Consider the following 6168-nt stretch of genomic DNA (forward strand, 5'->3'; position numbering starts at 1 on the left):
AGCTTGATGTGGAACTATGTGGCAAGCTGATGCCCCGTTGTGGGATTCTTGTTGTCAAAAACCCCCCTGGTTTTGTGTCTTCTGTCCCTGGCATCTTGGGGATGAACGTGATACGCAAATGCTATTGAGAGCTCTTCGGCGCATTCGGGCCCTCTCTTTTTGATTCACCCTCGGTGTCGCAGGCGCCTGGTCCCGTTATTGCGGCCTTGCAGCAGTGCCATCAGTCTGCCGCCCAGGCTCCAGGGTGCCACACTGGCATTACGAGAGGACATGGAAATACACATTGCAGCAGTTTTTTCAACTTTAAACCACTGATATATCATCTTAGGGGTACCAATACCTCAAATTAAATCCCAGAAAGGTTTAAAATATGGGCCCTTTAAAGACTGGATGTCAAATAATTTCCTTCGATTGAACTCTGACAAAACTGAAATTCTCATTATTGGCCCAGATCACTTACTGTCATGGTTACACTCACACACACCATTTCCTGTTGCACGTTCTATGTTACTTCCTGTTTTATTTTGATACTCACGCTTGTCTCTGAGGATGTCACACCTTGTTAAAGCCCTATGAGACAAATTGTGATTTGTGAATATGGGCTATACAAATAAAATTTGATTGATCATTTATAGGTTTTGTTATAGCGGAGGGTGAGTTCATTGTAGAGGTGGATGCCTCGGACGTAGGCATTGGAGCAGTCCTGTCACAGAGGTCAGTGTCTGATAATAATGTTCATCCCTGTGCGTTTCTGTCTAGGAAACTGTCCAACGCCGAAAGGAATTACGATGTAGGGGACCGTGAGCTACTCACCATAAAGGTTGCCCTGGAGGAGTGGAGACACTGGTTGAAAGGGGGGCTGAGCTTCCATTTCTGGTTTGGACCGAATACCTTCGTTCCGCAAAAAGACTGAGACCCAGACAAGCAAGATGGAACCTCTTTTTTAACCGGTTCCGTTTTATTGTTACTTATCGCCCAGGCTCTAAAAATGTCAAGCCAGATGCCCTGTCTCGTATTTTTGACCCTGACTCTTCTCCCAAGGCTCCCGTTCCAGTGCTCCCTACTAATTGTGTGGTAGGGGCAGTCTCCTGGGAGGTGGAGGAGAGAGTGATTCGTGCCCAAGAGAACCTGCAGGTCTCTGATGGCTGTCCCGACAATCGCCTGTTTGTACCTCCCGTGCTTCGTTGAGAGGTAATCCACTGGTGTCATGCCTCTTTTCTTGCCTGTCATCCAGGAATCAAGCTCACCTTATTCAGGGTCAGGCAATGTTTCTGGTGGCCTAGCATGGAGAGGGAGATCAAGGAGTACGTGTCGGCCTGCCCCACTTGTGCCCGTTGCAAACCCTCTCACCAGGCCCCAGCTGGTCAGCTCCAACCGCTGCCCATCCCGTCACATCCCTGGTCCGACATCGCCCTGGATTTTGTCACTGGGTTACCTAATTCTGAAGGTAACACCACTATACTCACCATCATTGACCGGTTTTCTAAGATGACACACTTAATTGCCTTGCCCAAGCTTCCTTCCACCAAGGAAACCGCGGAGGTGGTCTTGACCCATGTCATTCGCCTGCATGGGTTCCCCAGAGACATTGTTTCAGACCGAGGCCCTCAATTCTGTTCACGATTCTGGAAAGAATTCAGCAGTTTGGTTGGGGCCAAAGCCAGCCTCTCGTTTGGTTACCATCCGCAATCTAATGGACAGACGGAGAGGATGAACCAGGAACTGGAGACGGGACTTCGATGCCTGGCCGCCCAGAATCCCTCATCCTGGTCCAAGCAGCTCTCATGGGTGGAGGGGGCACACAATTCACTGCCATGTGTATCCACTGGATTTTCACCATTCCACTGTGTCTTTGGTTAACAGCCTCCTCTGTTCCCGACCCTGGAGAAGGAGGTCTCCGTCCCGTCTGCCCTGGTGTTGGTTCGCCGTTGCTACATCACATGGTATAGAGCCCGCCAGTCATTGTTAAAAGCATCTACAACATATAAGAAGTTTGCAGATCGTCGCCGCTCTCATGCTCCAGAGAACAGGGTCGGGCAGAAGGTTTGGTTGGCCACTAAGGACTTCAACGTTCCAGGAGTACCCCTTAAGTTAGTACCACATTTTGTCAGCCCCTTCCCAGTGTCCAAGATAATTAACCCTGTAGCTGTAAAATTAAAACTTCCCAAGTCCCTCAAGATACATCCCACATTCCAAGTCAGCCACATCAAACCCGTCAAGGACAGTCCAGAAGTCCCCGCCTCCAAACCCCTCCTCCCCCCCCGAGTCATCGACGGCGGTCCTGTCTACAACGTCAGGAAACTCCTGGCGGTCCGCCATCGGGGGCATGGTCGTCAATACCTGGTTGACTGGGAAGGATACGGACCGGAGGAGAGGTCATAGACATCGGCCAGTAATATCATGGATCCACAACTGATCAAAGACTTTCATGACTCTCACCCTGATGTACCTGGGTCATCTGGAGTCGACCCTTTTTTTTTTTCATGTCATGATTACACTCACACACCATTTCCTGTTGCATGTTCTATGTCACTTCTTGTTTTATTTTGATACTCACCCTTGTCTCTGTTAGGGCTAGGGTAGCATCACTCCTACCCCCCCGTGTGTCTCACAGATTGGCTTCCCCTCCCTAATGTGTTTCACGTGTGTAGTTTAGCTGATGTCTGTCTGTATATAAGGTCTGTGTCTTCCCCTTGTCCTGTGCCAGTTTGTCTCGTATTGCACGCAGCGTTCCAGCGATCTCACCAAGTCTTATCTCTTGTCATGTTTTCTCGACCACGTTTGCCTGGATTGTTTGACCTCGTTTTTGCCTCACGTTTCAGATACCTTTGCCTGCTGATTTTGACTCCCTGTGTACTGAACGCTTACCTGGTAATAAAGACCTCTTCTTTTTGAAAACTGAACTCTGTCTGCGAGTTGTGCTTTTGGGTCCCAGTTCTAGTACGAAACCTTACACTTACATTCCCAAATTCAGTCATCTCTGGGTCCTCTATCCAACAATGTTAGGTCTGTCGCCAAAAACCTTGGTGTCATGTTTGATCCCAGCCAACACTTTGAGAGCCATGTTAACAAACTTTTTTCAGACATGTTTTTACCATCTCAGGAATATATCCAGGATCAGATCGATCTTGAGTTTTGAAGACACTGAAATCATCATACATGCTGTTATTTCTTCACGGCTTGATTATTATTCACACAATCGCGAATCACAATGCTCTCTGCATCAGCTGAATGCTTGGCCAGCAAGTGGTATCTAAGACTCAACGTACTCCGGTGGTTACTCATTTCACATCGATAATAAATGCATATAACTTTGGTCTTGTCGAGAGAACCACCTGGCTTGGCTTTGAAGCTGAACTTGCCATTCAAAAGACCCTTTTCTTTATCCATTTGAGGCTTGTTTCTGCTTGCCATCCACAACTTTACTGCTCTGTCGCTTCCTAATTTCACAAATACGGGGCTGTGATTATATACGTTTTATAATAACAAAACATGCGTGCGTTAATCGCCCGTCAAAAAAAATTGTGGCGTTAAAAGGAATTTGCGTTAACTTGTTATTATAGTGTTAACTTTGACAGCGCTAACTTGTATCTCAATATTTTACATATTGATCTATTTTATATAATTTGATATACTTATGTAATTGTATTTTTAAAAACTATTGTATGTTAAATAACCTCAACATAGGAGGTGAAGAAGTAATATTAAAACTATATAATAAGGTGTGGGAAGAGGGATCCTTGCCGGTCCAGTGGAAAGAACAAATTATTGTTCCAATGTTTAAACCAGGGAAAGATCCTAGTTTGGCAGGGAGTTAAAGGCCTATAGTTCTAAGAAGGTGAGTTTAAATGTTATCAGAGCGGTTTTAGGAAAGGAAGAAGCACAATAGAGCCAGTACTATGTTTAGAGCACGAAATCTGGAAGGCACAAGTTAAAAAAGAGTGTAGTGGCTGTATTTATTGACATTGGGCCTCATTTACTAACATGTGCGCAGAAATGTTCTTGCTCTCCTCAGAAAATAAGTGCGTGCGCAAAATCGCCGCCGAATTCATGACACTTGCGCACCAGCTGATTTTGTTCTTACCACCATGCTTATGTTTGTGAATCAGAATCATTCTAAATCGACAGGTGCGTGTCCACTCTCTACAATTAGCATACAGCCACGCCTCTATTTCTCCATATAAGGAAATCCGTTGGTCATGAAGAGAGCGGTGTGCTGAACAGTTGAAGTTATAAGAGACGCCCCCAAAAGGTAAAAAACACAAGAAACTCACAACAGCAGAAGTTGAAGGCGACAAAGGTGGAAGACACAAAACACACTTTTCTGTAATGTGTGCTCCGGAGTGACGATGTTTAAATTAAACCTGGGCTGTAATAACTGAAGCGCTGAATGCTGTGTCCTGCACAGAGCTGAGCACTAGAGCTGTGGACATTTCTCTTATCTAGAGTTTATCAGACACATGTTTAAACCTGATACACAACATGAGACGCGCACAGTCAGGACATCAGGGTTAAAGTGACCAGAACGATCCGGAGACATGATCCGACATCATCGATTAATAACTGAACACATGTGATTATCAGTTCGTGTGTGAAGAGGGACAGAGATTAGCAGACACACACACACACACTCCTGCAGATTATGACACAACAGTGTTTTAACACTTATTACAATGCCAGCAATATCTGACATATCCATGCTTATAATAAACACTCAATGTACAGAACGCACATATTGTACATATTTCATATTTTATTTTATATATTTTGTAAATCTTATAAACTTATATTTCTAATATTGCATGGAGCTATTGGAACAAACCCAATTTCCCCCTGGGATGAATAACGTAATTCTGATTCTGATTATTGTTGCAGATGAAGCGAAGCCCCGTTTATCCAGAAACATAAATATGAATCCAGCAGGTTTTTAAAGATGATGAGGATGTAAGGGCGTCAATTTCATAGTTTTTTAATACATTTGGTCAATTCATTAGTAAATTTAATTATTGCTGTTTATCTACTATTTTTATTTAAATAAATGGAATTTAATGGCTTAATAATTAGATTGCACCAATTATAATAGGAAGGAAAATGTATGGGTATATTAGTAGTTTTTTAAATCAGTCAGAGTAGGGAAAGAACACTCAAAGGAAGTATAATTAGTCCAGTTTTATTTTTGATTATGATAAATGAAATATTTAGTAAGGTAGACAGGTCAATTTGGGTTTCACTATTTGCAGATAATGGAGTTATGTGGAAAAGGGGACTAAAGGAAAATATTTTATTGTTAAAAAGATCCAACAAAATATTAAGAAGGTAGAAGTGTAGGCACAGGAATGGGGTTTTAGATTTTCAGTGGGTAAAACAAAGTTAGCTTCTTTTTACAAATAAGAAAATCGAAAGTCAAATCAATCTTAGGTTGAACGGATACAAATTAGAAAGAGTGGAGTGTTTCAAGTATCTCAAGTGTGGTTTGAGAAGAGGTGTAGTGACCCCTTTACCAATCAAAAGAAGCCACCACGGTTGCTGATTATTTGTTTAGACGCGTGCAAAAATGACGAAGTGTCGATTATATTAACCTCTTGCCTTATTGACAGCGACACTACTCCCCCAAGTGGTGGGAGTTTTAAAAAAACAAGAAGACGAAGAAGACAAATCTTTGTCACTGGTCTTTCAATTATGCTGGCTTTGGTTTGAAGACAAAACTGGGTTTCCTTTCATCAAAAGAATGTGATTTGGCATTATTGGCTCAAGGTCATTAGGATCATCAGACAACTTTGTAATAGGACGATCATTTAGTATGGCCTCCACTTCAAAAACTGTTTGCTTCTTACCAGCAACACCTGTGTCAAGTGAGCACCCTGATTATATTGACCTCTTGCCTCATTGACAGCGGCACTACTCCCCCAAGTGGTGGGAGTTTTAACAAAACATAACAATAACAAAAATGGCTCTTACAAGAGGCTTACATGGAACATTCATATCAGGAAAAAAATAGAACAGAAATGTAACAAGGTCCTAAACATTATCAGGTTTCTGAGGGGCAGAGAGTGGGGAGCAAATAGAATAGGGCAAATTATATTGAGGCCATGAAGAACACTCCAGTGTAAGCCTTACAGGTAGAAATAGGAGAAATGCTTCTTGTAATGAGAAGATCACTGCTTGCAT

General features: G+C 43.1%; 1 protein-coding gene across 2 annotated transcripts in view; it reads left to right on the top strand.

The window, feature by feature from the left end:
* Window positions 1–6168, top strand: part of zfr (zinc finger RNA binding protein) — a 1162720-nt gene that overhangs the window by 242868 nt on the left and 913684 nt on the right. The gene's annotated exons all lie outside the window — the stretch shown is intronic.

The sequence above is a fragment of the Hippoglossus stenolepis genome, chromosome 9 (genome assembly GCF_022539355.2).
Source record: "Hippoglossus stenolepis isolate QCI-W04-F060 chromosome 9, HSTE1.2, whole genome shotgun sequence".
Classification (NCBI taxonomy): Eukaryota; Metazoa; Chordata; class Actinopteri; order Pleuronectiformes; family Pleuronectidae; genus Hippoglossus; species Hippoglossus stenolepis.